This window comes from Triticum urartu, chromosome 6 (assembly GCF_003073215.2).
Source record: "Triticum urartu cultivar G1812 chromosome 6, Tu2.1, whole genome shotgun sequence".
Taxonomy (NCBI): domain Eukaryota; kingdom Viridiplantae; phylum Streptophyta; class Magnoliopsida; order Poales; family Poaceae; genus Triticum; species Triticum urartu.
In genome coordinates, this window is record NC_053027.1 from 213,341,197 (window position 1) to 213,353,664 (window position 12,468).

The following is a 12,468-nucleotide window of genomic DNA, read 5'->3' on the forward strand; positions in this document are numbered from 1 at the left end:
TGGGTAACAGAGAGTTTGCAAGCCCATCTCGGTGAGACCGAGATCCCATCGGTGAGACCGAACTGATTAGGGTTAGGGAGTGGATTATGACAAGTGAAACTCGGTGGCGCCGGATAGGGAGAATCGGTAGGACCGAGGTTTGGCTTAGGGGTTAGGTCATATGTGGATATGGGAAAGTAGTTGAGGATTTTGGAGCATATCATTAAGCACATGAAGCAAGAGGCTCATTAAGCAACACCTCATCCCTCCTTGATAGTATTGGCTTTTCCTATGGACTCAATGTGATCTTGGATCACTAAAATGTAAAAGTGAAGGAGTCTTGAGCTTGAAGCTTTAGCCAATCTCTTGTCCTTAGCATCTTTTGAAGGAGTTCCCACAACCTTTAGTCCATGCCACTCCATTGTTGAACTTATCTGAAACATGCTAGATAGAAGTGTTAGTCCAACAAGAGATATGTTGTCATCAATTATCAAAACCACCTAGGGAGCACTTGTGCTTTCAGCATGCTTCTGCAATGGATCTTCCGGCCCTAAAGATTGATTTTTTTGTTCTGGTGGTTACGAGGTCGCCAGTACAGGAGAAGAAACGAGCCGGAAGGGCAAGGAGACGACAATGGGGATCCAGATCTATCTATCTAACCTGGCAATGGTGTGTTACTTATAGGTCTTGGAACCCCTCCCCTTATTTATGAAGCGGGGCCTCAGGATTGGAGTGACTAATCCAACTCCCGGTCGCGCTCGGATTGCAGATAGAACTCCCGACCTAGACCCCGAGTTGGAGCAGAAGCACGAAATGACTAATCCAACTCCCGGCAATGGGACCCCCCTACAGGACAGCCAGGAGTTACCGGAGTTATCGCGCCGTCGTCGCCGGAGTCGTTGCCGCCGCGCCCGGGGTCGCCGGAATGTTGATGTGGCCAGCGGCGCTCCGGCCCTCCTCTGCTTCCCCTCCTTTCTCTGCGCGTCTGCTTTTTTTTTCTTTTGAGGGCTACTTTGCGCGTCTGCTATTCTTTCTTCAGACGCCTCCATTGTAAATCTCAAAAAATAAGATAAATTCTCTAAAAGATCCTCAAAAAATAAAGTTCTCAAAAAATATAAATTCTCAAAAAAATCTCTAAATTTGCTAAAAAATAAGATAAATTCTCTAAAAGATCCTCAAAAAAGATAAAATTTTCTTTAAATATACTTCGCTAAAACAAATAATTCCTCTGTAAAAATAGTGATCTAAACGCTATTATATTTCTTTAGGGAGGGACTACATATTACCAGCCGAAGCCACCAAGAAAATACATATTAAAAAATGTTACCCAAAATTTATAAAATTTTCATGAATTTTTTAAGAGTTCATGGATTAAAACAATGTTCATGCATTCTAATAGCTTTCATGATTTTATAAAGTTTATTTTTAAATGATTTGAATTTAAATATATTTCAAATAATAATAATAATAATAATAATACATTCCTACGTTATAAAAAAGAGGTACACCATTTGTTTAAAGTACATGGTTCTTTCAAAATTAAATATTTAAGAAATGCTCGTGAATACTTTAAATTGCAATTTTAAAAATGGTCATGATTTTTCAAAATTGATCCTCTTTTGAAAAATGTTTATCTATTATGAACCAGTATAAGCAAAACCGGAAGAAAAACAAACGAAACTACACCACCCGCACATGGGGAGGCACGGCACTGGCATCCAACGACACGATCTCTATTCTCTAGTCGAGTGGCTTGGTGCGCGCGTTGAAGAGAGAAACGAGGAAAGCTCGTCCATGCCTCAAGTTGTACGATTATTGAGTCTTGACTGTTCCGATTGATATGAATCGACTTTCAGATTCAGTAAAGAAAATGATTAAACTGGTAGATCTCTGAATCTACTGAAGATTCTGAATATGTGCAAGTGCAGATAAACTTGACTTCAGAAGGATGAAAACCAACCTTAGTCTTCACGCAAGAGAAACTTAAGCTATGTGTGCAGACTGAATCTCTGCTGAAGCCACCACAGTGGTTTTAACTTTTTTACGGGGAATATCAGAAGTTCTACTTAAGCATTAAAGGAGAAGGAAAATCTGTGCAGACTGAAACCCAGCTTAAGCAGTCCACAGTCTGTTCTGAAGGAGCCAGAGAGAAAACCTGATCTTACCTTCAGTTCGGAAGGGCCAAATGTTGCGGCTGTTGGTGTTCTGAATCTGACCAAAGAAAGAAATGAGCATCATAGGCTGACCAAAGAAACTGTGATGAAGATATCCATGTGATCCTAAGAGGAGAGGAGATACGCTGGACTCCTCTCATCCACTTGCCATTGAGGATGCCCTCACTGACCGTGATCTTTTCTCCTTTACGCCAAACGTAACAGAGAAGCAGAAATCTCCGAGGGCTCCTACCCACGTCTGACGCAGCCCGAAAGGAGACATGCTCCACATTATCGATCTGAATCTTAGTCTTTCAGCTTCATTTGGTGTCAAACTAAAGCTGACCTCAGGTCTTGACTCCCCTTTTGTGTTTTGAGAATCAATTCACTAACTGAAGGAAAATTTTCATAGCTTTTCCATTTACACAGCAAAAGCTAAGAGAGAGAGAGAGGGAGAGAGATGATCTACGAAAAGATAATTTATTCTTTATTCTGCTGCAGAGGACATGATGTGATTTTGCAGTTGTACACTCCGGTGCATAACTGACATGAATCAATCATCAAGACAAAAAGGTATATCATGGCATTATAAATAATACAGACAGAAAAAGAAATACACTTCAGGTGATATTCCAGTGCAGAATAAAATGCATACATGTCAAGAGGGTATAAAGCTCCACCGCGCCAGCATCACAAAGCACTATCATGGCATTAGGAACAAGTTCACAACAAAACCACCAGAAAGAAATAATATATTGATTTCAGGTGATGTTCCACCGCATACCAAAGAGCGTAAATGACATACACCAGTCATCACACACAAATGTAGAGTGTCCACCACAAGGACATCTCAAAGAAGGGCAAGATTTCTACTATACAGCCCAAAAAGAAAAGAAGAATATCAAATCGCTATCCGTTTTCTAGTTACAAGCTGTGTTCAAACAGAGCACCAGGTCTCCAGCCTTCAGCTTTCATTGCATTGTACCTGTCCATGATGAAATGGAAGGATGAGGACCTGCTGCTGCAGCGCACATTCTCGGCGCAGAAGAGCTAAGGCTGCTATTGAGATTTACAGCATGGCTTGAATCATGTGCGGTCATACACAAGTGGATGTACAGAGTTTGCGAGGGCCTTCTATCAGATGACGGAATCTTACTGTGTGCAAAAGTACAATGTAGGATGCTTTCAGACGCTGTAATTCACAGAGAGGTGACTGAGGTAGCCACCCTAGTGCAATGCCCTTTGAAGATCAGATAGAAACCTGCAGAACTCATTCATAATTAGGTAGATAGCGAGCCTGCAGTGGCTTTTTGCTGAGTGACGGAAGGAGTTCATCAACAACCTCAGAAGGCCTCTTATGTCATCTTCATATTCAAATCTATGGCCATCATCGTCCTCGTAGTTCAGTGTATCACGAAGAAACGAACAACGCAGGCCTTCAGATTTCCATCCTTTGTAATGTCCCAAGGAGTTCAGAAGATCTTCTCCACCAGCGGTATCTTTGACTTTCCAGAACAGCTGAAACAATGAGACAAAGTTTCCATATCCTTGATAAGGCTCCATCAGGTCAATATGACTACAGAGTAGGCTGCCATCACACGCGTTCACTCCCTGGGATATGATCCTAGCCACTCGGTCAGATTCAAATGGTAGGCTTCTGACCATTGAAATACTCCTCGGTACCATATGAACAAATTGGCGGGTAGTCAAGGTCCCCACAGCCTCACGGTACTCCACTATCGCGCCCTCGGCTAGACCATCAAACTTGATGGAGTCATCTTGATAGATTTGGAAGTTCTCGAGGAAAAGTTTCCAGCAAGAGCAAAGTGTTCATGATGGAGCTTTTGACACTTTGTTAAATTGACGCATCAAGATCACTCTGCTACGAAGCATAGATAAACTTCGAGTGGGTCGGTATCATTATCTCAGCAACCTCTTCGCAGCTCAGGACATCTCTACATCCAGGGAGCTCACAGTACTCGTGCATCTTGTACCTCAAAGAATAATCATACAAACTCTCTGTGTCTTCGATCTCTACCGCACACCTGAGGTACCTGTGATGAGCATCAAAATTCAGCCTCCTTGGAACTCCTAGCTTGTTCCTAGCACTACACTTCAGGACTTTAGAGCCCGTTGACTTGCAGTTCCTGTAACAGTGATAAGATTGAGTAGAGTCCTTCGAGTGCTTTCATATGTGCTAATAAAATGGCATGACCACAATAATGTAATGAATAAAAATGTAAGGTAAGGGCATACCCATACCTTACAGGGACTTCTTAGCTGGTGGTGTCATTGTGTTTTCTTGAGAAATCAGTTTTTCAACAATTCCTTTTGGTTCAGTAGCCAATCCAATAGCCTGCCTTCTTTAGAACAGCCCTCGACCCATCCTATTGAGCTCACTTGCTTTTTTCAGAGGAACTGGGAGTTAGTGCAAGAAGATGTTATACAAGCTGTGAAAGAATTCTTTAAGTCAAGGATTATGCCACCAGGTACAAATGATACGGTTATCTGTCTCATCCCCAAGGGGAGTGATCCACAAGGTCTGAAGGTTTATAGACCGAATCAGCCTATGCAATGTACTTTACAAGGTGGTGTCAAAATGTCTGGTAAACAAACTAAGGCCTTTTTGGATGAGATCATCTCAGAGACGCAGAGCGCCTTCATTCCCGGCAGGATGATTACCGATAATGCGACCATTGCCTTCGAGTGCTTCCATAAGATCCAACATAGCAAGAATGGATCGAATACTCACTGTGCGTACAAAATGGATCTTGCCAAAGCTTACGACAGATGTGACTGGAGGTTTCTTGAGGGAGCAATGCACAAACCGGGCTTCTGCCAAACATGGATTGGGTGGATAATGAGCTGTGTCAAATCGGTGTCATATGCTGTCAAGTGGAATGGCCAACTCCTTGAATCCTTTATACCCACAAGAGGGCTTCGGCAGGGTGATCCCCTAAGCTCATATTTGTTTCTTCTGGTAGCAGATGGACTAGTTAGCACCCTCCGTAAGGAGATTGCAGCTAAAAGAATAACTCCCATAAAGGTGGCTAGGGGAAGCCCAGGGATTTCCAACTTGTTGTTTGCTAATGACAGTTTGCTATTTTTTAAAGCTTCACATGGGGAGGCTTTAGTGACAAAGGAGGTTCTCGAAAAGTTCCAATGAGGCACGGGGCAGCTACTGAGTCAAGCGAAGTGTTCTTACTGTTTAGTGAACACTGTCCAGTGCATGTCCAGGAAAGTATTAAGGATACACTAGGGGTAGTGGCATCATCCTTTGAGAGCAAGTACCTGGGCCTCCCAACCCCGGAGGGTAGGATGAAGGGTGAAAAGTTTCAACCTATTATGGAGAGGTTTGTGAAGAGATGCTCGGATTGGAATGAAAGGTACATGTCTCACGCAGCAAAAGAGGTCCACGTAATCTCGGTTGCTCAAGCATTACCCACCTACCCAATGAGAATTTTCAAGATGAACAAAAGTTTCTGTGAAAAGTATGAGAAACTTATTAGGGACTTTTGGTGGGGTGATGAAGAGGGACACAGGAAGGTGCACTGGATGTCATGGGAACAAATGGTGAAACCGAAGCGGGGAGGTGGAATTGGTTTCCGTGATATGCTGTCCTTTAACCAGGCTTTGCTTGCGAGGCAAGGATGGAGATTACTCCAGTATCCGAACAGCCTGTGTGCTAGGGTTCTAAAGTCCAAATATTACCCGAATGGGGAGTTACTAGATACAGTCTTTGCGACTAACGCATCGGCCGGTATGGGAGGGCATTGAATTTGGTCTGGAACTCCTGAAAGAAGGAGTCATTTAGAGGATCGGTGATGGCACGAAAAATTAGGATACAGAGACAATTGATCCCCAGGATTAATGGGATTAAGGCGGCCCACATTTATAAGGAATTCACGGCCTTCGTTTGGGTGAATCAGCTCATCAAACCGGACAGCAATGAATGGAATTCAGAACTCATTCACCAAATCTTCCCTGTTTACGATGCAGAGGCAATCTGTAGGATAAAACTGCCCACCAGGAGGTCTACGGACATCATTTGCTTGTGGCATCATGAAAATACAGTATTTTCTCTATAAGAAGTGCGTATAAACTGGCCGAGGAAATCCAGTGAGGGATAAGGCCCAGGGCATCTTAGCTCTCAGGCTCAGCAAATAGGAGCAGCTGGACTGATTTGGAAGTCAAAATACCCCAGAAAATAAAGATTAAATGCTTGGAGATTGCAACAAAATTCTCTGGCCAACCATCAAATTAAGTTCAGGCGCACCTTGGGGAAGATTGCAACTTGTACCATCTGCGGTCAGAGGAATGAAGATGAGTTCCACGCAGTGGTGGCGTGCACAAAAGCTAAGCTCTCCGGAGTGAGATGAGAAAAGTTTGGGCTTTACCCACAGAGAAAGAGAATTCAGGTAACACAGGGAGGGACTGGCTCCAATGCCTCTTAGCGAGTGCGATGAAGACACAAGGGAGAAGCTAATGTTACTATTCTGGAGAGCTTTGGTTCCTACGCGATGGACTGCGTTCATGGAGAAGGAAAGCAAGAGTTTCTGTATCGGTTCACTTCTTGGAGAAGTACAAGAAGAGAATCACCAGTCCAATGTGCGACTAACAGATGACCGAGGGAAAGGTAGTCTGCTCCCTGAAAAATTAAACTCTTCCCAACCCAGACTCCGAAGACGATTCTGCAATGAACCCCCCTCTGTCGGTTGAAAGTAATACAGATGCGTCGTTCGTCGGCCAATCAGAGGATACCTGTTTGGAACAGTAGTCAGAGATCACAGGGGGATGTGGTCTTGTCAGTCTGCAGGAGATTCAAGGCAAGTGGCAGGCCTGAAGAGCAGAAGCGAGGCAATCAAGTTGGGGGATGAGCGAGCTGTCAAGGCTTGTACCAAGGCAAATTAATCATTGAATCTGACTGCCTAACCATGGTGAATCGACTGAAAGCGAAAGGAGTGGACAAATCACAATTACACCACATTGTCCAAGACATCAGGGATCAGATGGGGCTCCTTTGAATCCGTCTCCTGGTCGGCCGACCAAACGAGAGGGCATCAAGCTAGCACATTCGCTGGCTTCTTGGGGCAAGGAAAGAAACGGCGGATGCCATAGTCATTGCCGGTGTTCCCAAGTCAATTTAGTTGATTCTGTCTCTATGTGAATGTAACCCTGTCTAAGCCCTTAGCTTTTTGGCTTGCCTAAAAAAACTATCTTACACTGATTAACAACAATGCGTATAGACCTTAAACTTTTGTGCATCTCCCAAAGTTTATTCATTACTTCCAAATCCTCTCTCTATCTCCTAATGGCAAGGGGACGGAGGGTGGCATGGCTGCTCATTCTCTTCTCAGCTTGCTCCGTCTCCTTCCAAATCCCTCTCTCTATCTCCTATGGGCAGGGCCTATCGACCTGAGAGACGAGAGTACAGGGAACGCAGGAGGAGTCCGGGTCGAGCTGGCAGCCAGACGGGAAGGGAAGAAGAGGAACGCGAAGGAGAGACGGAGTTGTAGGTCACAACGACGAAATCCTTGACAACGCCGTCGGGTAGGTGGCGGGGGTTGGCTCGTGCTCCTCCTTAGCCGTGTCTCCTCCTCCTATTGGCCTGGCGGACTGCGTCCGCATCTGGGTCAGATGCCGACAGAACACGCGCCTGCCATTCTCTGCTGCACGCGTCGCCGGTGCGGAGAAGGGCCATGGCAAGCCTTGACGCACGACATCCCATCTTCCTCCTGCTCCTCCCACGGTGACCACCGGCCCCTGCACACCGCTCACGCGAAGCCGACCTCGAGCAGGCTCTAGGGGCTAGAAACGTGCGGGCCGCTGCCGGCCGGGGGACCAGCGGCTGTGGCGCGAGGGGAGGCGAGGAAGAGAGGAGAGAGCACGGGGAGAGGGAGAGCAGCGGCTAAAGGGTTCACCCAGTCGGTCGCTCTCCTCGGCCTAATGCGCAGTTGAGCCATACACATGATGACACGCAAGGGACAACACGTGAAATCCCGACACTACCCTAGGTGGCCCTCCAAATTTACAGGCGGTGGCATGCTACCCACGCCGGTTAGAACCAGCATTGGTCAGGCCTACTTCCACTGTCGCTGACATCAGTGGCCCACTCCGACTAGTCCTTCCTGTAATAGAGAGTGAGGGTAGTTTGACGGGATAAAATTTATGGGACTATTCATTGCTAGTCACATCAGACTTGATCAAATGGTCCAGATTGTTTCATATGAAGATCCGACGACCGGGATTCGTTTGGACAGGCAATCGGACGGTCCAGAGTGCAAGTGCCCTGAGAAAGCTTCATTTTGTTCCACAATCTAACAATGGTATGCATGTAGACTCCACTCCCTCGCGTTGCACGCATTCGACAAGGCAAAAGTTGTTGTTGCCCATGTACGCGAGAGTGGCCCTTTTGCTGCCAGTCGCCGCTCCGGGACTTTGAGGAACAACTTCTCCTTCATAATCTTCCAACATGGCTGCACATCACTTTCGGTGCTACGGGAGGCAACTTCACATGAACAAATGTACCCGTCTTTACGGAGCCCAATCCATGTGTCTAGCTCGCTGTCGTAGTAGCCTTGTCCTTGGAAAGGCAGCGCCCATTCCCCTTGGCCACCTCCACTCAGAATGCTTGGTGTCGAATGAGAAGGTACCTTTGGAACATATTGATAACATAGGTCATGTGCTGACATGAATATGGTGTTCCCGTCTGGGTGCAGCGCATACGAGGTAATTATGTTGATAACGTTTGTCATGTGCACATAGATTGACTTAATTATGTTCCCGTCCGGGTGCAGCGCATACGAGGTAATTATGTTGATAACGTTTGTTGTGTGCACATAGATTGACTTAATATTGAAGGAAATATGCCCTAGAGGCAATAATAAAAGTTATTATTTATTTCCTTATATCATGATAAATGTTTATTATCAATGCTAGAATTGTATTAAACTGGAAACATAATACATGTGTGAATACATAGACAAACAGAGTGTCACTAGTATGCCTCTACTTGACTAGCTCGTTAATCAAAGATGGTTATGTTTCCTAACGATGAACAATGAGTTGTCATTTGATTAACAGGATCACATCATTAAGTGAATGATCTGATTGACATGACCCATTCCATTAGCTTAGCACCCGATCGTTTAGTATGTTGCTATTGCTTTCTTCATGACTTATACATGTTCCTATGACTATGAGATTATGCAACTCCCGTTTACCGGAGGAACACTTTGTGTGCTACCAAAACGTCACAACGTAACTGGGTGATTATAAAGGAGCTCTACAGGTGTTTCCAAAGGTAGATGTTGGGTTGGCGTATTTCGAGAATAGGATTTGTCACTCCGATTGTCGGAGAGGTATCTCTGGGCCCTCTCGGTAATGCACATCACTTAAAGCCTTGCAAGCATTACAACTAATGAGTTAGTTACAAGATGATGTATTACGGAACGAGTAAAGAGACTTGACGGTAACGAGATTGAACTAGGTATTGGATACCGACGATCGAATCTCGGGCAAGTAACATACCGATGACAAAGGGAACAACGTATGTTGTTATGCGGTCTGACCGATAAAGATCTTCGTAGAATATGTAGGAGCCAATATGGGCATCCAGGTCCCGCTATTGGTTATTGACCGAAGACGTGTCTCGGTCATGTCTACATTGTTCTCGAACCGTAGGGTCCGCACGCTTAATGTTACGATGACAGTTATTATGAGTTTATGCATTTTGATGTACCGAAGATTGTTAGGAGTCCCGGATGTGATCATGGACATGACGAGGAGTCTCGAAATGGTAGAGACATAAAGATTGATATATTGGAAGCCTATCTTTGGATATCGGAAGTGTTCCGGGTGAAATCGGTATTTTACCGACGTACCGGGAGGTTACCGGAACCCCCCGGGAGCTGTATGGGCCTTAATGGGCTTTAGTGGAAAGGAGAAGGAGCAGCCCAAGATGGGCCGCGCGCCTCCCCCCTCCCCTAGTCCTATTAGGACAAGGAGAGGTGGCCGGGCCCCCTCTCTCTCTTTCCCCCTCAGCGAATCCTACTCCAACTAGGATTGGGGGAGGAATCCTACTCCCAGAGGGAGTAGGACTCCCTTGGCGCGCTCTCCTTGGCCGGCCGGCCCCCTCCCCTTGGCTCCTTTATATACGGAGGCAGGGGGCACCCCTAGACACACAAGTTGATCATTGAGATCGTTCCTTAGCCGTGTGCGGTGCCCCCTGCCACCATATTCCACCTCGATCATATTGTAGCAGTGCTTAGGCGAAGCCCTGCGACGGTAGAACATCAAGATCGTCACCACGCCGTCATGCTGACGGAACTCCTCCCCGACGCTTTGCCGGATCGGAGCCCGGGGATCGTCATCGAGCTGTACGTGTGCTAAGAACTCGGAGGTGCCGGAGTAACGGTGCTTGGATCGGTCGGATCGGGAAGACGTACGACTACTTCCTCTACGTTGTGTCAACGCTTCCGCAGTCGGTCTGCGTCGGTACGTAGACAACACTCTCCCCTCTCGTTGCTGTGCATCACCATGATCTTGCGTGTGCGTAGGAATTTTTTTGAAATTACTACAGAAACCCATCAGTGGCATCCGAGCCTAGGTTATTTATGTTGATGTTATATGCACGAGTAGAACACAAGTGAGTTGTGGGCGATATAAGTCATACTGCCTACCAGCATGTCATACTTTGGTTCGGCGGCATTCTTGGTTGAGACGACCCGGACCAACATTATGCGTACGCTTACGCGAGACCGGTTCTCCCGACGTGCTTCGCACATAGGTGGCTTGCGGGCGACTGTCTCTCCAACTTTAGTTGAACCAAGTGTGGCTACGCCCGGTCCTTGCGAAGGTTAAAATGGAGTCTATTTGACAAACTATCGTTGTGGTTTTGATGCGTAGGTGAGATTGGTTCTTGCTTAAGCCCGTAGCAGCCACATAAAACTTGCAACAACAAAGTAGAGGACATCTAACTTGTTTTTGCAGGGCATGTTGTGATGTGATATGGTCAAGGCATGATGCTGAATTTTATTGTATGAGATGATCATGTTTTGTAACCGAGTTATCGGCAACTGGCAGGAGCCATATGGTTGTCGCTTTATTGTATGCAATGCAATCGCGATGTAATGCTTTACTTTATTACTAAACGGTAGTGATAGTCGTGGAAGCATAAGATTGGCGAGACGACAACGATGCCTACGATGGAGATCAAGGTGTCGCGCCAGTGACGATGGTGATCATGACGGTGCTTCGGAGATGGAGATCACAAGCACAAGATGATGATGGCCATATCATATCACTTATATTGATTGCATGTGATGTTTATCTTTTTATGCATCTTATCTTGCTTTGATTGACGGTAGCATTATAAGATGATCTCTCACTAAATTATCAAGAAGTGTTCTCCCTGAGTATGCACCGTTGCCAAAGTTCGTCGTGCCCAGACACCACGTGATGATCGGGTGTGATAAGCTCTACGTCCATCTACAACGGGTGCAAGCCAGTTTTTGCACATGCAGAATACTCAGGTTAAACTTGACGAGCCTAGCATATGCAGATATGGCCTCGGAATACGGAGACCGAAAGGTCGAGCGTGAATCATATAGTAGATATGATCAACATAACGATGTTCACCATTGAAAACTACTCCATCTCACGTGATGATCGGTTATGGTTTAGTTGATTTGGATCACGTGATCACTTAGAGGATTAGAGGGATGTCTATCTAAGTGGGAGCTCTTAAGTAATTTGATTAATTGAACTTAAACTTATCATGAACTTAGTCCTGGTAGTATTTTGCAAATTATGTTGTAGATTAATAGCTCGCGTTGTTGCTTCCCTGTGTTTATTTTGATTTGTTCTTAGAGAAAATTGTGTTGAAAGATGTTAGTAGCAATGATGCGGATTGGATCCGTGATCTGAGGTTTATCCTCATTGCTGCACAGAGGAATTATGTCCTTGATGCACCGCTAGGTGACAGACATATTGCAGGAGCAGATGCAGACGTTATGAACGTTTGGCTAGCTCAATATGATGACTACTTGATAGTTTAGTGCACCATGCTTAATGGCTTAGAATCGGGACTTCAAAGACGTTTTGAACGTTATGGACCATATGAGATGTTCCAGGAGTTGAAGTTAATATTTCAAGCAAATACCCGAGTTGAGAGATATGAAGTCTCCAACAAGTTCTGTAGCTAAAAGATGGAGGAGAATCGCTCAACTAGTGAGCATGTGCTCAGATTGTCTGGGTACTACAATCGCTTGAATCAAGTGGGAGTTAATCTTCCAGATAAAATAGTGATTGACAGAATTCTCTAGTCACCATCACC

General features: G+C 45.4%; 1 pseudogene; it reads right to left on the minus strand.

The window, feature by feature from the left end:
- Nucleotides 1-2,863: 2,863 nt before the first annotated feature.
- Nucleotides 2,864-4,275, minus strand: LOC125516199 (annotated as a pseudogene).
- Between the last annotated feature and the right edge of the window lie 8,193 nt (nucleotides 4,276-12,468).